The sequence below is a fragment of the Dioscorea cayenensis genome, chromosome 3 (genome assembly GCF_009730915.1).
Source record: "Dioscorea cayenensis subsp. rotundata cultivar TDr96_F1 chromosome 3, TDr96_F1_v2_PseudoChromosome.rev07_lg8_w22 25.fasta, whole genome shotgun sequence".
Lineage (NCBI taxonomy): Eukaryota > Viridiplantae > Streptophyta > Magnoliopsida > Dioscoreales > Dioscoreaceae > Dioscorea > Dioscorea cayenensis.
Genome location: NC_052473.1, coordinates 4570979 through 4594629, shown reverse-complemented (window position 1 = coordinate 4594629; position 23651 = coordinate 4570979). Strand labels below are relative to the sequence as shown.

At 36.4% G+C, this 23651-nt stretch overlaps 1 non-coding gene across 1 annotated transcript; it reads left to right on the top strand.

Annotated features, from left to right (window-relative positions):
- The first annotated feature begins 4235 nt into the window (after window positions 1-4235).
- LOC120257792 lies at window positions 4236-4342 on the top strand. The gene has a single exon (XR_005535876.1). It is a non-coding gene; the product is annotated as a small nucleolar RNA R71 (small nucleolar RNA).
- Window positions 4343-23651: the final 19309 nt, after the last annotated feature.

Sequence of the window (23651 nt, the reverse complement as noted above, 5' to 3'; positions counted from 1 at the left end):
CAGCACTCTCGAGCCTCTCAAAGTGATCATTGGCTCGAGATGGGGAGAACATGCGCACTAATGGCGGCTCCTGTGCAGCAAGGGGTGCCTCAGCCTCCGTATGCTCGGGCTGAGGCTCGGGAGCCTGCTGTGACCCCTCAGCTGCATCCTCTCCTCCCCTGATTGTCTCAAAATGGGCCATGATCATCATATACAGTCCTAGTCCGCATCTTTAGACTATCCCCATCAATGTCATAGTGTCTATGCCAAGTGGAGTCAGTACAATGGCCTTCTCGGCCCCCCTGATAGCATCTAATAACCCCATCCAAATGATGAGACTAGTGATGTAAGACATGAAAATAGAACACCGACTCTAGCATACTGGCCCTAATGACGAAGATAATCGGCCATGATATGCCCCAGATAAATCGGCTCGCGCTGGACCATCGAAAATAAGTAAAGCAAATCCTGCCGACTCAAAACACCTGTGCTCTCACCTAGGCCGCTCATTGATCTACTAAGCACTGCATGTATGTATCTATAGCTCGGCCAGGACAGGCGCGTGGCCTTAGACACTCCTAGCTCGTACTGACCCTGTCTACATAACATCTTGTGCACTCTCTGAGGAGTCAAGCTGCCAGGATAATCAGATTGTATGATATGCAGATCAAAAATTATGTAATACTCATACTGTAATAATGTCCAAATGCTTGGAACTGCATGCTGTCAACACTATCAAATCTGGAATATAACTGGTCAAACTGAAAAGATGCTAGAACCTCGAGCGTCAATATGCGGATAGCTGGATCTCGAATCAATAATAACCTCCTCCAGCTTCCTACGGCGAACAGCTCCTCGTCCTCAGCCGCTAGTTCATCCCTTCGCTGCATCTTTCTCAGCGTACTCAAATCCAAAAATCACGACTGTCCAAACCTAAGCTTCAATAGCCTCTCAAATCAAACCTGGTGCTCAGGAATAGCAAATCCCATATCCTCCGACTCAGGAGATGGCTCACGTGGGCACTTGTCAGCTTGCTTCATCGACCGAGGTGCCATATCTATAAAAATTGAACAAGAATCTATCAAAGAAGCTCACAGCTTAATACTGCAGGAATCCACACGGTCGTGTGGAAATTCCACACACCCGTGTAGATTCGCGGGGCATGAAAAACAACATGGGACGCATGCCAAAAATTCCAAAAAAATACACCATAACTTCATCTATAAACTCATTCTAAGCATGCATGAACCATCTATTCATAGAAACGAAGTAGCATTCACCATTTTAACCAATTAAAATCAAGTATGGCAAAGAAACGATAGAAAGAAAGTTTACCAACGAGAAGGAGATGAAAACTCTGAAAATTAACAGGAAAACTCACGTAAAACCTTGCTAAATCGACGGTGAAAGACCGAGGAATGAAAGAGTGTATTCTCTAAGCGATTTGGGGGTGTGAAGATGAAGACACGCGAAGCGATTTTAAGGAAAACCGGTGTCTCTTGGAATTCTGCACATCCACACGGGCGTGTAGAAATTACCCACGACCTTGTGACTCCACAGGAGGGCTTCACAGGAGCAGACACCCGCCCTTGTATGCTCTCGGGATAGCACACTTTGTCTCTGAACGCATCCACACGGATGTGTGGAAATTCCCCACGCCCATGTGCCCGACCCAAAGGGGAACCCACACGTCCCTTGGCTTCTATGTCCAACAGAGAAATTCTTCTAAGTGTTTCCCACGTTGCGTGTGGAAATTCCACACGGGCATGTGAATCTTTCACAGGGTTACTCACAGGGGCACTCACACGCCCCTGTATCTTCTCGGGATAAATCTCTAAGTCTCTGCAGAGAAACACACGCCCATGTGGAATTAACACACAGCGTGTGACCGTGACAAGGTCATTCACAGGGGCAAATGCACGCCCCTGTGTCCTCTCGTGATGAGCTCTGAACGAAAACCCACGCTCGTGTGGAAATTCCACACGGCTATATGCCTTCTCTGGTTAACTTAGAAAAATCTACAGGCTCTGTAGAAAATTCCTGAACATGTATACACACTCAGAACCTACTTCGATAATGAAAAATAAACCAGAGAATCATGAAACACATGCTCAAATGACCAAGATACTCCACCACACACATTTATGCACACGAAAACACCCAATAATCCACGAGAAAATCACAACAATGGCATATAAATATCAAGACACCAACACTCAAGCCTTACTCATACACACACTAACTAAAACCTATATAAACAGTAAAGAACTTGGGTTGCCTCCCAAGAAGCGCTTGTTTAACATCACTTAGCTTGAAGTACCTTGCCTTACCTCACGGGGGCTCATAGATGAAGGTTTCCCTCTTATCCATAACCTGAAAACACGATTAACAAAGTCTCTTGAAGATAGAGGGGGAGTTATCGAGCTTATTACCACATGAGGGTTCATTACCCTCGCTTCGTTCTTGCACATTCCCAACAGCCTTAGGGCATTTCTTGGTGGTGTCTCCTCACTCGCTTCATCTTCTGGAGTATCTTCTTTACGATCCCCGGAGTAGATGGTATCTTCTCCTCTACACCAAGCATCAACACTTCTTCATTATCCACCTCTTGGTCTACTAACCCCTCGTATTGGTCTGGATTCAACATTTTCTGCACATATTCATCAATTAGTTCATCGGTAGTGTCAAGAAAATAAAGAGTATCATCAAAGTCATGAGAATGTCGCATGGCTTCGGTGAGGCGGTATGTAAGCTTATCATCGCTAACCCTCAGTGTCAACTCCCCACCGTTCATGTCAATAAGTGCCTTAGAAGTGCGCAAGAATGGCCTTCCAAGTATCAAATGAATATCTGCATCCTCATCGACATCCAACACTACAAAGTCTACAGAAAATATGTACTTGTCCACCTTCATAATGACATCTTTAATGATGCCCCTCGGATGTCTCACCGTTCGGTCCACCAATTGTAACGTCATCCGAGTTGGCCTAGGCTCTCCCAAGCCTAGCTTCTGAAAGAAAGAGTATGGCATGACGTTGATACTAGCCCCTGAATCTACCAATGCCATCTCGTCACCCATATTACCAATGTTGCATAGAATTACGAAGCTTCCGGGGCCTTTTTTCTTGTTTGGCATATTCTTTTGCAAAACAGCCGAACAAGAGGCATCTAAGATCACCAATGCACTCTCTTCCAACTTTCTCTTGTTGGTAAAAAGATCCTTCAAGAACTTCGCATACCAAGGTATTTGAGACAACGCCTCCACAAAAGGAATGTTGATGTGCAATTTCTTGAATAGACCCAAGAACTTCTTCTATTACTCATCATTTTGGTCATTCTTCACTCTTGAAGAATAAGGGATTCTTAGCCTGTAAGGTGGGGGTGCCACCTCCTTCTACTTGTTTGATCTTTCCTTAACCTCCACGACCTCGGGTGCTTCAACATTGGTCTTCTTACTAGGAGATCTACCTTCAACTTCACGACCACTCCTTAAAGTGATCGCCTTCACATGTTCCCTCAGATTAGTTTTGGTGTTGCTAGGTAGACTCCCTTGAGGTCTCTCCGATAGAGACTTCGCAATTTGCCCCACTTGATTTTCTAGATTGTGCAATAAAGCGGTGTGGTTGCGAAGTGTAGCTTCAAACGATTGAAACCGTGTGACCGATGATTGCATAAATCTGGTCAAAGCTTTCTCTAAGTCGGTCATTCTGGTTTCCAAGCCTGAAACTCGATTCTCCATGTTCGGGGCTTGTTGTTGTTGGAAACCCGATGGTGCCATGGCCTTTTGCTGCCCTTGGTTAGTCCATGAAAAATTAGGGTGGTTTCTCCACCCTTGGTTGTAGGTGTTGCTATAAGGATTGCCTTGTACTCTTCTCGAATTTCCCATAAAATCTACTTGGTCAGTTGGGGCTGAAGTAGCAATCGAAATAGGACAATCAGATTGCATATGTGAAACCCCACAACCATCACAACTTATGACAGCGGCTACCCTCGGTGAAGTCAATGTATCCAATTTCATGCTAAATGCCTCTACTTGGGATGCCAAAGATGTAGCCGCATCAATTTCATGGAGTCCGGCCACTTTTTTCTTTTCTCTTGCATTCGATTGGTAGCTATTCATGGCCATTTCTTCTAGCAATTGTCAGGCTTCTTCAGGGGTCTTGCTCCCCATTGTACCTCATGTGGTGGCATCTAGAAGTTGTCTTGTACTTGAATTCAACCCATTATAAAAAATCTGAATGATCATCCATTCGGGGAACCTGTGTTGTGGACACTTCCGCAAAAGGTCCTTGAATCACTCCCAAGCCTCAAATAAGGATTCAAGTTCAATCTGAACAAATTAAGATACCTCATTGCGAAGCTTTGCTAACTATCCCGGAGGAAAGTACGTTACAAGGAAGGCTTCGACCATGTCGTTCCATGTTGTGATAGAAGCTCTTGCCAATGAATGGAGCCATTGTTTAGCTCTTTCTTTTAGGGGATGTTTGGATGCCAAGAGTGGATTGGGGGAGGAGTGGATTGGGAGTGACATGAGGGGTAATGGAGGAGGAGTGAGAATGAAGGATGTGTTTGGTTGGTAGGATTTGGAGAGTGTAATTTATTGAGAATGGAAAAAGTAATGAAAGTAGATATGGTAAAATGACACTTATGTCCCTCATCCATATAAATGATATTGTATATATAATAATGAGTTATTTTTAGTTATATATATTTTTTTAATTATCAAAAATAAATATTTAATTTTATTATAATATAATTTCATTCTAATTTTTGGGATGAGATTTTAATATCATTAATTAGCTATTAATTAATGGTGTTAAATATAATGAGTTGTTTTTAATTATAATTTTTAAAACATTGAAAAAATGTAACTAATTAATTATAAGAAATAACTATTTAATTTTATAATACTATAATTTTATTATAAGTATTATATTCAAATATTAATATTATTAATTAGCAAGTAATTAATGGTATTAACTATAATGAGTTATTTTTAATTATATTTGTGTAACACATAAAAAAAATTAACTAATTAATTATCAAAATAAATATGTGTAGTAACATTGAAAATAATAATAATATGAAAATTTTTCCTTGCCATCTCTTTATTTTCTCTTTCCATATATGGCAATGGAATAATCATGTTTCCAAGCAAAAAAAAGACACAAAGAAGGGCATATATGTCATTTTCCTGTCCAATCTTGGCCAATCCGCCCAATTCTTGGGGAGTGAGACTCACTCACATGGGTGAGTCTCACTCCTTCCACAATCCACCCAAATTCCCACTGATGTATGCCCAAACAAGGGCTTACAACCACTCCCCCCTCACTCCCACTCCAATCTTGGCATCCAAACACCCCCTTAGAGAAAATGGGAAAGCCCTCAATCTTATAGCATCATCCATAACACCGTTGATCTTGACATGTCACAAACCTCCAAGAAGTTTTCAATGTGATTGTTTGGATCCTCATCGGCCAAACCATTGAACTGCGCTGACTGCTGTATCGTTTGGATGAATGCTAGCTTTAGCTCAAAATTTGGAGCGATAATCAGGTGTCGCACGATACTCGACTACGTGCCCATAATTAATTATCTGGCATAGTCTGAAAGTGTTCTCTGTTGTTCATTCTGCTCTGCCATATTTTCTGACCCTTCACACTTGACTTCCGCTAGATTTAACAGTTCTTACACAAGTTCTTTACCCTTTCTTCTCAGTGTACATTCCAATTCAGGATCTCCTTCAACCAATGTCGAAGAGTTCCCTCGGGTCATAACCTAGAGTTGTACCAAAAGAACAAAAATAAATCAGAACAATGATAGAATAAGAAAAGATGAAATAGAATGAATGGTAAATAGCTAAAATAGCAAAGTGCAAAGTGCTTCCAAAATGCCTATTCCAAGGCAACGGTGCCAAAAACTTGACACAACCTTTGCGTGTGACCCGCAAGTGCACAGGTTGTCGAAGTAATAAATCCCAGGTGAGTGGGGTATCGTATCCACAGGGAATAAGGAATAGAAACACCAAGATTGCTACTTAACTAAGCGGAAATGAAGCAATGATGGTATGGATAAAGATCGATGCAAATAAACTAAAGAAAAAAAGAAAGATAGTAACAATAAAATGAGAGGAAAGGCAATCGATAAAAGTGGGGTATTCGGATATTGTTCATCCTAGGATTATTGCTTCAAGTGCAAAACCAACTATTATGCTTCCTAACTAATACTTAATGAGTCATGGATATCCTTAAATACACTTTCCCAAACCTAAGGTCAACCGTGACTAACTCTAGACTATGCCCCGGTGGAGAAATCAACCAGTCTTAATACCTCACACTGTGTAAAGTTGCAAGAAGCTCTAGGGATTCCAAGTGATAAACCCTATTCCTATACGTAGATCTAACCCTTTGGTCCAAGCGAAAGATCCCTAGTCACAATTAAGCCCCAGGTGTTAAAATCACTTTAACGGTTCACTCTATTTCTCGCGCAACTAAGCCCCAGCGGAGTTCATCCTTTAACCCTTCACTTTATTGTGACCGCAAAGAACTCTTGGAATGTGGAGGTAGGATAAATCATACCGGAGGAGAAAGAGGACGCTCCGCTACCTCTCGACCCTCTCAAATCTTGCTTTATCTAACTCTCATGGTGTGTCACTCACTCACAAGGATTACCAATGTAGACTCTCAACCCTAGTGTCACTCTAAGGGAGAAATCATTCAACAAGCATTCAAGATTAGAACTCAGTTAAAGACATCAATTAAGGGAAGCATAACAAAAGGTTAATGAAACAAATACATCCTAGGGTTTACAAATCCAAGTGCCCACTAGGGGGTTTAACTCTTCATGGAGCAATATATAATCAATAATGAAATCAAAATTAAAAACATGCAATCCATAGTACAACCCCCTCAGTATTCGTGTCGATGGTCTTGTGGAGTGGCCTCGTCTTCTCCAAAGGTCCCCTTGTCAAGCCTAGGGCACACCTTGCCGAATTGGTGCTGACGAAAGCTCCCCAATAACTATCTTCCAAGAGAAATGCGGTGTAAGGAGCCTTTGATAAGTGGTTCGTTCCCGGAACCAAATCAATAGCAAATTCAACTTCTCTGTCAAGAGGCAAGCCAGGAAGATCTCCTGGGAAAACATCAAAAAACTTCCTCACCAAAAAAATATCCTCTAACACTGGTCCTTCTGATTTGTCTTCCACCACTGTTGCAAGAAATCCCGAGCACCCAAAAGTAATTTCTGAGCTTGTAAGGTGGAAATTACATGAGGCGGTGATACAGAATCAATCCCATGAAAGGTGAACTCTGCTTCTCTAGGGATTTTAAAAACTACTCTTTTTGCATAACAATCGACTATGGCATGGAATTTAGACAAAAAGTCCGTTCCTAAGATAACATCATAGTAAGTCATCCTCATAACATGCAAGCTAGCTAGCAACTTATAACCGGCAACAATAATGGGGTAATTTTCACATGCTCAATTAAGCACAACATCAACTCCCAAAGGGGTGGCAACACACAAATCATAATCCACAGCTATAACAGGCAAGACATACTTACAAATAAATGCAGACGAGATAAACAAATATGTAGCTCCAGAATCAAATAATGCGCAAGCATATGCAGAGTAAACTGCTAATGTACCTGACACCACTGCATTAAAGGAGTGTGCATCCTCCTGAGTCATTGCATAAACACGTCCCAGGGTCTTCGGCCTTCCTGCCTTCTGCTGAGTTGAGGAAGTCGGCTGCTCACTAGCTACCTCTTCCCGGCATGCTGACCTAAAAACGCTTGAGGCTTAGGCGCTGACACCTTCCTCGAATCTTGCACACTAGATGTCCTCTGTGCCCCAGAATACCTCTGTGGACACCCAGCAATATGATGCTCCAAACTGCCACACTTGAAACAAGCCCTAGTATTACGTCTACAATCTGCAGTCGCATGTGAACCTCCACAAGTAGCACATCTCTGTGCAGAACGAAGCAGAACTAGTTCAAACCCACGAGACCATTATGCTGGTGGCCCATTTACAGTCTGAGATTCACCATGTCTCGCCTCCAACCTAGGCTTTCCTCCACTTCCTGACTGATGGTTCCTTTGATTGTCAACGCTTCTATCCCTCTTTTTCTGAAATCTTCTATTTTGATCTTTAGTAACACTCCAGACAGTGTCCAAAAACTTGGCACGATTCACAACCTCTACATAACTGGTCAGATGCAAGGCGACCAACCCCCTACGAATGTGTGCCTGCAATCCTTCTTCAAAACATCTGGCCCTGCTCTGATCATCATCCACCAGCTTCAGAGCATATTTGGAAAGTCTATCAAATTCCATCTCATACTCATCCACTGTCATACTGCCTACGAGTGAGATTGATGAACTTCTTCTCAAACTAGACCATCTTGTCCCTTGTGAAGTATTTGCAGAAAAGAGCTTCTCTCAATTGCAACCGAGAACCAAACTGCTACCCTTAACGAGTGTAAAGCTCCCTTTGATACCAGTGATTTGAAGGACCCTTGAGCATGTACACATCAAATCTCAATTTCTTTTCTTCAGTACACTTCATCACAGTAAAAGTCTTCTCCATTTCTTCTAACCAAACTTCCACTTCATCTGGATTAGTAGTACCCTCGAATAGTGGTGGACAAGATCTTTTGAATTCCATGATGGTCTTTTCCTTAGGCTCCTAAGGAAACGGCAGAGGAGGAGGCGGTAGTGGTGGTGGTGGTGGTGCTGCTGATGCCAGACGTTGTCTCTGATCACGTACCAACCCTACCACCTCTCGAACCAGATCCATCAAAGTTTCCTGGTTATCAACCCTATTAGTCCTTTCCTCAGCAGGTATTTCGTGGTTATCATTCCTATCATCAGTCCCTTCCTCGGTGGGGATCCCACCAACAGTAGAGGACTATCCCATCAAATCAGCAACACTTCTACTAGTAGCTCTACAGGGTGGCATTCTGCAAGGTAAACCCAAATACAATTAGGCAAACACAAACAAAAGATCATCTCAGATCAACTAGAACTTAAGGATACCAAACTAAACATGAGTCAGATCTCCCTAATACACTAAATCAGAAGATTCAGCTAGGAAAATAAGATCATAGTTAACTGTAATCGATAATGCTCTGATACCACTTAGATTTGTCACACCCCGAACTAGGAGCATTGACAAACTGCCGCATACCTACAAGTTCATGGCCAAATAGGCACGTAAGGCCTCAAAACCTATCTCACACTAGATAAAAACAACCTTTAACAAAGACATTAACTCTCAAAAGCAACAGAGAGGCACAATGATCGAAATACAACGAAAACAAACAACAAGTGTCTCACATGAGATTAAACATAAGACAAGAAGTTCTAAGTCCACAACAATAGAAGTTTATTAACTTGATAAAGAACTAGACGGTGACTTGCTCAACGACCCCTCTAAGCTGTCCACCCCTCAAACCTACTCCTGATTTGAAAGGGAATTGGAACAATTTAATGAGATTGGGAGCTCAGTAAATAACCACTAAAAATATCGGGATCACAAAAAAAATTTAATAATTTCTAATAAACATACAAAATATAACATAATGAAATAAATATCAAAATGAACCCAGAAATTAGAAATAATTCAAAAACAGATTTAATTTACCAAAAATAAAAGAGCATATAAGTCCCCCAAACAACTAATGCCAAAAACAAAAACTTCAAAACTCATTTATTTAAACTCAGTGACTGAGTCGAGTTTGAGCTCATATGTTTACCCTCGGTGACCCGAGCCAGAATATCAGAAGCCATTATTCTTCATCGACGAAACGGTGAGAAACTATAGTTTCTATGTCGGTAGTGCGTGTCGACACGGTCGATGTTTAACCCCGATGTGAGGGTTATTACATTGTTAATTGGGGACTACAATTTCTATACAAAAAATAAATTGGTGCAACCAAAATTATTATCGACGCAATCTTTCGAAAATTTGTTGATCCCTGTTTTCTAATGAAAATAATTCCAATTATTTCAAAATAAGATAATGCTAATGTCTTACAATAATATTTAGAAATTTAATCAATCACGTGACAATAATAATTAATATTTAACAAGTATATGAAATAATTCATTAGTTTCCATAATAGAGGAAATATAGTAGCTGGAATTCTAATAAAAAAATTAAACAAAAATGAATTTTTCATTAAAACCCACAAAAGTCAGAATAGCTAATTGAAGATTTGATAAAAGTTAAATAACATCTTTTTCATAGATGCTCACATAACAACTATTAAAAAAACCATTTAAATAATCAATTTTAATTATCCATTAAATAACTAGAATTTTTAAAAAAATAATAATTAAATAACTAATAAAAATACAAACAATGAGAAAGTTTATAAATATAAACTAAAAATTTTGTCAATGATTAAAGAAATATCATTAACAAGATAGATAAGTGAATAAATAAAATTGGTAATTTTTCAAGAGTCGAAATCCATATACATATATGGGTATTTATATGTGGTTTACTTACCTGACTAGCTAACACCAAAACTACAAGCACCCCGAAATTAGGCATCAACAGAACACCCTATATTTGAGAGTACATTCCAATGTATTAAAATGTTAAACATGCTACATATACACAGGAATATACAGTGGATCAAATTCCTACAATATCTTAATACTTAAAATATCCAACAATCCAATATATATATATATATATATATATATACATATATGTATATCTGTGTGTGCTAACTATTCACACACAGAGCTTCTCCACTATTCCCTACGGAATCAAAGCAAGCACAGTATCTAAATCTTGAAATCCATTTAATATATTAAGTAAATCACACCACTCCAACTAACCATCCTATACATAAATTTTCAACATTTAGGCCACAAAGCACCTATTGTACAAGAATAGTTTCTGACATATAAAGACAAAATCATTGACATTATCCTCATCATAATACGATGTTGACAATCTAATTGGAAAAACAAGTAGCAATTAATTACTAAGCACCAAACACTGAACTCCTTGAAATCAAGCATGGCTTCCAAAATATAGGAAATGATGTTTTTCTTAGGTTGCTATTATCAATGATAAAGAAGCTGACCAATTATTAAGAAATCCATTTTTGAACAACATGAACTAATAACATGCAACTGATCTGCAAATATAGCACCGGATCTATAATCAGCAAACACCTCATGCAAGTAGTACCAAATTTTGTAAATCCATTTGACCAACAGTAGCATATTTAATGCAAAACTAGATGTTATTGGAAAACTATGTTTTAGAAGGTATTTTGAACTACAGAGATAAAATCTTGGAAATTAATAATAATAATAATAATAATAATAATAATAATAATAATAATAATAAATTCTTACACAAAATCATAAAAAAATAACAATGAAAACTTACAACTTGGCCTCTTGCACAAATCATAAAAAAGACAACAATGAAAAACTACAACTTGGCCAAAGATCCAATGAAGGGGAAACTTAGCTCAATAAAATAAGCGACACAAAACCATTGACAAAGAAACCTATCCCCGTCCTCACCGCCGGCACCACACACCAAAATAAAAGAAAAAGAGGAGAAGAGGAAAAAAAAACTAGATCTCTCCCTCTTCTCTAGTCCAAACGAGAATCTATATCGAAAGAAACGAAGAGACGACGGCTAGGGTTTTGAAAACCTAATAAAATATAAAGATTAAAAAAATAATAAAAAAGGGTTTTTTTTTTCCTTTTCCGTAACCGCCATGCATGCAAAAATAAATGAAATAAATAAAAATAATGTGTGGGGCCCACAAAAGCTGACAAGCGTCTCACAATAAGAGATGTCAAGGGACATGTAAGCACAGTGATGCACCAGTTACGGTGGCTTAACAACTATCTAGAGATTTATTAACTCAGTCAAATGTCATATAAGGCAATTAGAGTCATATTATGTGCATGTCTAAAAATTTTTCATAGATCAAATCGGACTAATATATCTCCTTACCATGTAACCCTAAAGGAGAGAAAAATAACATCCTAACACAAGGGATTCGTGAACAGTGAATGAATATTATTGCTACAGTATTTACACAACCACTTTATAACTTTCACAATTTTATTGCAAATTAATGTTTAGAATTTCACAAACATTTTTTTATATAAAAACAAACACTGATTTAATTTCTACTTAACTCACAAAATAAGTATTTTATGATGAAACACCCAAAGCTTTTTTATTCCTTTTTAATTTATTTTATAAAATAAATAATTTTTATTTTCATATAGAAGATAAAAATATTGTGCTCCACTTATTGGAAGGTGAAAAAGAAATATATTTTTTAAATGATTATTCTTAAAACTTTTTCAATAGGTTTTATTATTTTTTATTATATTTTTTAAATGAGGATAAGTCACTCTAACAGACGCACTTTATTATTATATATCAACCGTACTTTGAAAGAAAATTAAACATTCAATGTCTGGTACCCACATGAGAGTTAAATATTTTAATCACTGAGTATTGCTCACTGAGTATTGCGATAGTAATAAATGAATTTTTTATTTTATCAAAAAAGTTGTCCAAATTCATTAACACCCAAAATTAGTGAAGGCATAAATCAATTTAATGCATTAAATGGGTTGATTACCTAAAATATGACCAGCAAACTTTAATAAACATTAAATTCAATAATTAATTAACATAACTCAAAGGGTGCCATGAACCTTGTCTTTTCTCCCTGTATTTAGCAATTTTTCAAATATACATTAAATAATAACATATGTGCTTTTCATTTGTATACCCTTGAAAAAAAATTGTAATTGTCTATTTAATCTCTTAAACGTTCTATATGGCTCAAAATATTTCTATTGAACTCTTCCATCATATAAGCTGACTATTAAAATACAAAACTAATAAAAATATTAAAATGACTAAAAACAAAACTCAATATATATATATGTAATATTGCTTTAAATTTTCAAAGATGTTTTTAGAAATTTAGGTATACTAATATTCACCCATGTTTAATAATAATGTTATTTTTTTTATAAGATTGGCCAATTGACCGGATGTGGAGGAATTTTATCCATATCTTGTATTTATCTGAAAGAAGAAAAAGAGGGATTTTAGTTGTTTGTGGATCACTCATATAAATGCAGTAACTCGCGACAACAAGGTATTCTATAGTAATATTAAATTCATACACAATCTGTACAAAATGATACTATACAAGAGGGAAGTTTTGTCAAAGCAACAAGAAGAATTGCTTAGATATCTGTGAATGAGGCTTACTTGGGTCATGTTATAACTTATAAACAAAGTTGTCAGACCCGGCCCAGGCAATAACCCGGCTAAGTTTAAGAGTCATGGATCAATGGGTTCGATCAGGTCGAATCGGGGTTGAACTGGGGTCAATAATAAAATATAAAAAATATTATAATAATTAATAATTTAGCAAATATAATATTAAAGTTATAATTATAAATAAAAAACTACTCAAATTTGATTTTAAATTGATAAATGACCTTATATACAGTAGTGTTTTCTAATTATGTCATTTATTTTTATTTTTTTAAAATATTTGCAAATTTAATATATTAATATATAATTATCGAACTTCTCTAAGCATTATTTATTTATTTGTTTGTGTATTGGTTGATTTTGTTAAAATAAATAAGAAATTTAATTCACTAATTCTTATATCTCAATTGAGTTTTTATTTCGTTTTAAATTCTTATATTTTTTTATTTAATTAGAATACTTTATTTTTATATTTTATAATAAAGTTACATTCATTTGTTTTATTTTTTTAATAAATTTAAATTTTAGAAAGTATGTACACAACATATTAATAGATTTTATTTTTAAATGTTAATTTGTGTTGGTATGTTTATGATATATATATATATATATATATATATATATATATATATATATATATATATTGTAATTCTATTTATTGATTATAAATTATAAATTAATATTAATAAATATACACGATTTTTGTGGTTTTTTTAATAAGAAAAATAATAATAAATTATTAAATATTATAAAAAAAAATGTAAACATTGTGACCCGATTGACCCGGCCGGGTCAACTAGTTCCCGGTTAAACCGCCAGGGTCACCGGGTTAATACCGGGTTTTTTCATACCCGGTTCAATGGGGTATATCCGGGCCGGCCACATGGCCGGTTCCCGGTTTTTCCGGTTGAACCGATTGGATCGGTATGTGGCCGGCCCCGATTTTTCCGGTTGAACCGGTCGAATCGGTCCGGGTCTGACAACCTTCGTTATAAATACTCGGGCTAAACCTATTGATGGGAGAGGAAAGATAATTTCACTATATTTCTAACCAGGAGTGGGATCTATCACAAGAATATTTTTTTTTATTGGGATGATAATTCTGAAAAGACAGATTTTGTATCTTTTCTTTCACCTCAATTTTTCTATAAAGAAATACTGAACAGTTCTCTGTTGAGGTCTATCCTACAGAGGCACTCAAATTAGATCAGTGACTAGACAAAATACTTTAATAATAGTATGAATGGTATATATACATCCAAGTTTATATGTAAACTTCATTTAATATAAAAGTCTATGAGATGAATTTATGATATTAAACTTAATTCTCTCTAAAATTGAGTAAAGGCAATGAACTAAATAGCCTTGTATTATCGAGAGAAAGATTATATGCGGATGTGCATATATACTTTTATAATTATTTGATTTAGGTCTAAATATGAGAGGATTTTTATTTTATTTTTTTAATGCTGGTCACTTTGGTAATTATGCATGCTAGTTCTATTAATCTCTATTTATCTAATTTTTTCTATTTTTCAACTAATATCAGCCATGTCTCTAGAGGTGGGCACGGGCCGTTGAAAAAACTGTCCAGGTCCATAACCGGCCCACCGGGTCATGAACCGTAATTGGCCCATCCTGTGGACAGGCCGGTTACGGGTTGACCCGCCTGATCACCCACTAGGTCAAACCCGGATCCAAACCCAATATTAATTTCATAAAACATAAAGGTTAGTATGGAAAAAAAATTTTGATTAAAACAAAAAATATCACTTCAAATATACAGATTTGTATATGTTCTTATCCAATCGAACTTTCAAATAAATCAAAAAAAACATTAAAAAAAAACAAATAAACCCCAAAAAAACAATGGAAAAAAAATATATAAATTCAAAAAACAAGGTAAAAGATTTAAAATATCCCAAAGTGAATTCCACGCCGGGTCTTTCTACACCACCTTCGCCATCTTCGGCATCCTCAGTGGTGGCATCTACAATGTCCTTGGCCCCCGCCTCACACTTCTTTCTGGTTGCTCCACTTATGTTCTCGGCATTGGCGCGGGGCTTCTCTGGCGGGGCAAGGCGCTATAATGACATCATAGCCTCCGAAGACCCCTGAAGGCACCTACATCTCAATTTTCTAGAGCATCTTCAACATGGGCGGCATCATCCGTGGGCTCATCCTTTTCTCTCTCAACTACCACCGTACCACCACTTCCTCTGTCAACGATAGCACTTACTGTTGGAACCGTTTGAACTAAAAAGATGATTTTCAGAAAATTGAAATAGCACTCAGATCATTAGCTCATTCATTAATATTCAAGATCACTGATACATCATAAAATAGAAGCAATCATAAAATAATCGTTCACTAAAGACACACAAACAAAACAAAAGCAATATAGTAAGATTCAACTAGAACATTTCTAACTTGCTCTCAAACAATCACTGGCCTCTTCTCAGTCAATCAAGTTACTGTCCATGAAGTAACTGGATTCTATTGCCAACCAATATTCTAATCAAATTCCAGCAAGCTCCCCATGATCAAAATGTTGACAGACACCCAGTGCCAAAAAGCTCAAACTTCTGATGTGTCAAAGCTTTAGTAAAGATATCAGCAAGTTGATCATTAGTTCCACAATGAACTAAATCAATTTGTTCATTTTTCACAAGGTCTCTAATGAAGTGATAACGAGTGTCTATGTGCTTTATTCTTCCATGATGAATTGGACTTATTGCAATTAAAATGGCTGACCAATTATCACAATGGATCACTGATGAATTGAGTTGCTTCTCACTCAGATCTTCCATTAGTCTTCGCAGCCACACTGCTTCACAAGCAGCAGCGGTGAGGGCAATATACTCAGCTTCAGTGCTTGAAAGTGCAGCAATTGCTTGCTTCTTTAAGCTCCAAGAAATAACAACTGAACCCAAAGAGAAACACCAACCCATTGTGCTTCGCCTATCATCTAAGGATCCTCCCCATTCGTTGTCGGAGAATCCATACAATATGAGACCTTCAGTTGCAATGTAGAGTAAACCATAATTCAATGTTCCACTAATGTACCTCAGTATTCTTTTTTTAGTGCTCCAAAGTGATGAGCTGTAGAAGAACTCATGAATCGAGAGACAACAAACATAGCAAACATTAAGTCTGGTCGAGTATGAGTCAAATACAGCAGCCCACCTACAATTCTTCTATGCTTACTGGAACAAGCAATCTCTGAATTGTCATACAGGTGAAGTTGTTCATTTGAATTCATTGGAGATGTCACTGATTTGCAATTCTCCATTCCAGATTTGTTTAGCAAGTCAACCGCATACTTGTGCTAAAAGACAAATAAAGAATTACTCAATTGTCTTACCTCCAACCGAAGAATGTATTTCAGTTCACCATGATCAGACATTTCAAACATCTTCATCATTTCTTTTTTAAATTCTTTCAACATTCTTTCAGATGAGCGCATATAGACTATATCATCAGCATATAAACATAATAGCAGTATTCCCATGTCTCATGGGTGCTTTTTATAAACTATATGTTCATTTTCACTTTGTTCAAATCTTATTGAATGAATCGTGCATCAATGCGACTATACCATGCTCTAGGAGCTTGGCAAAGACCATAAAGATCCTTTCAAAGCTTGTATACAAGATTATCTTTTCCTTGTAATAATAAAGCCTTCCGGCTGTTCAACAAACACCTCTTCCTTTAATTCTCCATTCAAGAAGGCTGTCTTGACATCTAATTGATATAATTCCCATCTTCTCTGAGTTCCAATAACTAGGAAGAGACGTACAGTCTCCATTCGAGCAACGGGAGAGAAGATCTCATCAAAGTCTTCACCTTCACATTGAGCATAGCCTTTTGCAACAATCCGAGCCTTCCTTCTTAGCAAAGAAACATATGGCTTGGATTTCGACTTAAGTACCCATTTCAAACCAATTGCTCTCTTTCCTTCTGGTAAAAAAGTCAACTCCCAGGTTTGGTTTTATGAACAACTTCCATTTCTTCATTCATAGCTGCAATCCACTCAGAATTCATCTTCACTTCTTCAAAGGTCATGGGAACAAGAGGAGTATATTTCAATGAGATTTCGATACCTCGTCGGAGCTTCATCATTTGAGGTTGTCTAAGTTGAGATTCTGGGAGATGAAGTGTTTTGAGGTTGAAGAATTTCTGACCGTTCATTCATTTGATCTAATGGTGAGAATTCACTGATTTCATCACTTTCCACATCAGCAGCTGGCATAAAGACTGATGCTGCTGAGCTTGATGCTTTTGACCAATCAAAAATATTGTCTTCAAAACATCTTACATTCCTGATGACGTGTACGTGTTTTGTATGTAGATCTATCGCCAGATTCGCCCTTGAACGAGTGCAATAGCCAATCAAAACGCAGAATTTAGATTTGGTTTCAAACTTTGTTCGATGTTGTAGGTCAACGAGTCGATATGAGAGGCACCCAAACACTCTGAAAAATTCCACTCTCGGCCTTGACCAGGTCAACGGTCCCATTGGTGTTTGACGTTCAAGTGCATGAGTCAACCAGTGATTGAGAATGAATACGGCAGTCGCCACCGCTTCTCCCCAGAACACCAATGATGTCTCGGCTTCTTGCAACATGGTACAAGCCATCTTAGTGATTGTCCTGTTCTTCCTTTCAGACACCCTATTTTACTGAGGTAAACAAGGGGCTGTTAGCTGATGCAGAATACCAGTGAGGTTGTAGTATTCTCTGAATTCTTTGGACACAAACTCGCCTCCCTTATCAGTCCGGAGAGTTTTTCGTGGAAGGAGCAGCTATTTTTCTACCAAGGATTTGAAGGCCTTGAATTTTTGCAGTGCTTCAGACTTCTGATGTAAAAAATATACCCAGTTGTATCTAGAGTAGTTATTGGTGAGAAGAAAGAAATAAAGATCACCGCCGATGGTCAGAGTCTTCATAGGTTCCACTAAATCCGCATGGATCAATTCAAGTGGAGCTTTTGCACGAACTGAGTGTCCTTTTGGAAACTCTTGACGGGCTTGTTTTCCAAGTGAACAAGATTCATAAGGAGCTACACTTTTGATAGATGACAGTCCAAGCACCAGATGTTCTTTATGTAAATGCTTCAGAGTTTTAGAGTTTACATGACCAAATCTCTTGTGCCAAAGATTTACAACAGCTTCATCTTCTTGAGCTACATGAGCATGGAGTACATCCTTATTAGTCAGTGGAAAGAGTCTATGCTTTGTCATACCAACTTGAGCTATTTTTTATTTTGTTATGGCATCCTTGATAATGCAATCTCCACCTGAAAACTCTACATCAAACCTAGAATTCATTAATTACCTCTTACTTAGCAAATTGTGTACTAAGTTAGGAACAAACTGAACGTTAGTTGGGATAGTTGTCTTCCCAGTTTGTGAGCCCAGGGACACTGATCCAATTCTTTCTACTTTGAGAGATTTTCCATCTCCAAATCTTATGATCTGATTTGATATAGGTTTTATAGACTGAAACACGGATCTATCTCCTGACATGTGGTTTGAACATCCACTATCAATAAGCCATGTCCTTCCTTCTTCTTTTATTGCACCATCTTTTGCCATAAAAATAACTCCTTCATCTTTAACATCTTTCACTTCTTCTGTCACATTGGCTTCCTTATTTTGGAACAAACACTTAACCTTGACATGTCCAAACCTTTTATAGATGAAGCATTGAACTCCCTTGTAATGCTTGATTCCTTCACTTGATCGGCCAGACTTGAGCAATCCTTCTCATCGCCTCTACCTTTTCCACGACCTCTAAAAAGCTCCTCCGCCTCGACCTTTTTGCGAGATTTGCGAGCTGCTTCCTGCTATTACTTGATTTCACCCGGAGAGCCTTTTACTTCCACATTATCTGAATACATGTCAAGTCGACCTTCATGACCTTTCAAAGAGCTACTTAGCTCATCAACTGTTATCTTGGACAGGTCTTTAGCTTCAACAATTGAGGATACAACATGAGAGAATTTAGATGTTAAGCTTCTCAATATTTTTCCAACAATATCTTGCTCTTTGAACTTTTCGCCAAGTGACTGTATCTGATACACTACAGTCAAGACTCGGCTGATGTAGTCCTGTAAAGACTCACCCTCCTTCATGCTAGTGTTCTCTAGTTCTTGCTTGTGAGTGTGAAGCTTGGTTGTTGTGCTCTTTGAACATCCTTGGAACTCATTCTTCAAGATGTCCCATGCTTTCTTTGCATTCCTGGTTTATAGATGCGAATCAACACCTTCTTGTCTAAAACTTGTTGAATAAGGAACAAAGCTTTAGCATTCCTTTTGATGTTCTCAACTAGCTTGTGTTCATCTTCTTCATCCTCTTTATACCCTTTTTCAACTAATCTCCAAAGATCCCTGGACAGGAGCATAGTCTCCATCTTTAGACCCCAAAGGATGTAATCTTCACCATCAAAATTAGGAACATTTGTAGAATAGCTTCCAGAACCTTCACCGGTTGTCATTGTCTCTGATACCACTGTTTAAACGTTTGAACTCACAAGATGATTTTCAAAAAATTGAGATAGCACTCAGATCATTAGCTCATTCATTAATATTCAAGATCACTGATACATCATAAAATAGAAGCATTCATAACATAATAGTTCACTAAAGACACAAACAAAGCAAGAGCAGTACAGTAAGATTCAATTAGAACATTTCCAACCTGCTTTCAAACAAACATTGGCCTCTTCTCAGTTAATCAAGTTACTGCCCATGAAGTAACTGGATTCTATTGCCAACCAATATTCTGATCAAACTCCAACACTTACATCGTCTTCGTGGCTTTCATGTTGGTCGATGTTGTTCTCTCCTTGGACATCCTGCCACCGAAACAAGTGGTCCACAATGATGGCTCACGCTCGACCAACGTGAAGTACTCCAGCATGAGCAAAGAGTTACTTGAGCTCGGTGGTAACAATCGTGGTGAGAAAAGACTAGAGCCCGGTGGTTCAGTCCGACGGGTTGGCTCGGCCCACCGTGTCAACAGGGTACCAGGCTGGTTCCGAGTCCGGCTTCAGGTGACCCGGATCCGCCGAGTCAGACGGATCAACCTGGCCCGACTGGTTCTATACCTCTACTGGCCAGTCGGGGCCCGGTGAAAGCCGTAACCATGCAGGGTCAGGCCCACGGGTGCAGTTAAGCGGCCCGTACCCACCAGGATGTCCCTTCTATAAAAAAAAAATAGTTATTTTCTTAAATTTTCTTTATATCTCAATTGAATTATTTCACTAATTATTTTTGGTCGAGCATGCACATGCAACTATACAAGTGAATTTCTCACACAATAATTAAGTCCTAAATAATGACAATATGGTACAATGCTTCATTCACTTTTGCAAACGTAAATATACAAGGTTTGTGCATTAGGTATATGTGCAAGGTCTAGTCCTCTGCTCCATTTTCACAAACCCAATCCTGACAATTTAATTTTTAAAATACAAAAACTTTTGAAAAAAAATTATTGTTCCATTGCCGCCTTTACTTTTGGAAATGAATTATTGAGGCATTTAAAATTCAGAAACATAAAAGAAGCTAACATTTAAATTAAAATTGTAAATGTGTTCTTTTAATATTCTTTCTCTTCACTGCATTTAGTAGCTTTAGTATTTTACTGTTTTTTTAGCTAATATTTCATTCATTTTCATTGTCTTTCGAAATTAAATTTATGGCCGTTATAAATCATATTATTTCATTTTGCCTAGATTCATTCAAAGATGGTGAAGGCTTAAATAAATGGTGTTTATTATTATTATTATTATTATTATTATTATTATTATTATTATGATTGCAAGCGAAAAAGGTTTTTTAAAAATGAAAATCAATTGTTTGTTAAATATGCCATGATATTATCTTATTTACATGCATTATATTAAGCCATTATATTATACCCTTATATAAGCTAACAAGAGGGTGTGTATATTTCTTTTACGACTTTTATTTAGTCAACGACTTCAAATTACTTATAAAAGAAAGTGTTATAGGTTTTTTTAAAAAACAAAAAGAACTTTAATTTTCTTCTGTCACAGGTGAAAGTCATAGAAGTGCATTATATAAGTTATTATTTTTTTCTAATTTCTAATTTCTAATATTTATTTTAAAATTTTAATTCTGCTCTTTTAAGTGAATCCTTTTTATGGTTTATTAGAATTTTGGATATCAATTCAAACTTCTTTAGACTTAACTCCATAATTAAAATCTCATTTTGTACAACGTTTTTTTTAACTTCTAAAGCATTATTCAATTTCTAAAATTTTATCCTTATTTAAAAGATGAAAAAAAAATGAAAAATAATAATTAGTATATTTCCTTCTATTGAGCCTTTCATATGAGAAAGAGTTTGATATGTTATAATATTAAATATATTATACCAAATTAGTCTATATTAGAGAATGACTTAAGAAAGTAAAGGTTTTTTTTTTCTTTTCTAACATCAATTTATTTTTTTAACTTAATAGTCAACAAGCACCTCTCATTAATTTAAGGGATTGTACAGAAATGCACTAATGTGGATCTTTAATAAACAATACTGATAAATAGTAGCTGGGTGAAGTAGTAAAGTGCATGAACAATATAAGGAACAATATTTTAAATTAATAAATACATCGAATCTTAATTTCATACAAGAAGAATCGTAAGTGATACATCATGTTAAGTTGTACGTATTTTATTGCTTAATTTCTTTATTACATAAATCAATTTTTCATAAATACTTGTATTTTGTCATAAAAAATTACTTGATGAAATATAGAGCTACTTTGTTCCGGTAAATAAATAATTTCACCCCTTTGAAATCATAGTAGTTTCGAGAACATAATTTCTTATTAGTTGGATATTTTGAGAACGCTTGGGAAGTGAACCTCCATTAAGAATTGAAGCCAAAATAATGCAACTCGGGTCCAAATCAAATACTTTTTGTCTTTATTGTTCATTTTGCACTCAATTTCGTCAAATTTGTATCATCAAATCTGTCCATCAAATCACAAATGTCAACATAATAAAAAGTTTCTTCATCCATCACAAAAATAGAGCATTTATATCTCTAAATTATATCACAATATTCATTTTTAGTTTATGAATTCATTTAAACTTTCGGTTTCACTACTAAGTTAGGTAGGATGGTTCAATCATCCTTAAATTATTGAGTAAATGACTGATTCAAAAAGTTTTTCTTTAATTTTTGGTTAAAACCAATATCTTTTTATATTTCCAAGATCAAAATGAGCATATATATGGATATGGTTAATAGCTAAAAATTCAATCGATCCGAAAAAAATAAAAAATAAAAACTATTGTTTTTATTAGTACTTTCCACATCCTCACCTTCCATGCATTGAAGTGTATGGTTGGTAAGCTTTCGCTAAGAGCATAGCATAGTTGCACTTGGCATTGAGAGTTTCATATTTAGCCTTCATGTTCCTTGAACAAAACAGCTTAGCTAATAACCATAGGATCTACACAATATTGGAAAGTTCAACATTGATTTAAATTAGTGTGTTTCTTTCAAAGTTCAAAATAAATAACTTGACATGAAAATAACTTTATATTTTTATTTTAAATAGAAAAAAATGCAATTACATTTTTCTATTTTATACCAAAATATCACTTAGATCTTACTGCTAGTAATACCACAATTTTTGTTGGTTGTGTTTGTGATTTTGCTAAATATGCTTAACCTAGGCATCATTATAATATGTAAGCTAAAAATTTCTTGTATGCCAAGTAATAAATAATAAACTCGACCTAAATCTATCATTTTATCACTGTATTTAGAGGACTTTACACTGATAACCTTCTTTTATTGAAAAATAATAATAATTACTTATTATTCAACCTTTGCTTCAAGTATAACACAGAAGTTATATCATTATAAAAATCTCATACTATCTCAACCACTACGTCAAATGTGCTGTTGAATACTGGATTTAGTTTAATTTTTATTTTCACCAATCACCAGGATGAAATTTCATCTCCAAACTCTACTAGCAGTAACAAATTTGTCAGATATCACTCAAATATGATCAAGGAATATATTTTGAGCTCTGAAATCTACTCATCACAAATGTTACCACACTTACACCAACTAACCTGCAGAAGGTAGCCTGTGCTGTATTGCCATGTAATGTAAATATACCCATGAAATGGAAAGAGGATGTTTTGGTAATTTGATTGCCTTCATCCTTGTTGGTAAGGGTTCAAGAAGTACTTGTGCCAGTCTACTAACAAAAACGAAGCTCACTGTGTTTCGATTTGATGAACCAACATGGTATATATAAACATTCCATTTTGGATGAGAATGAGAGACCATTGTTGCTAGCATCCCATTGATCACCAGCATCCAGTAT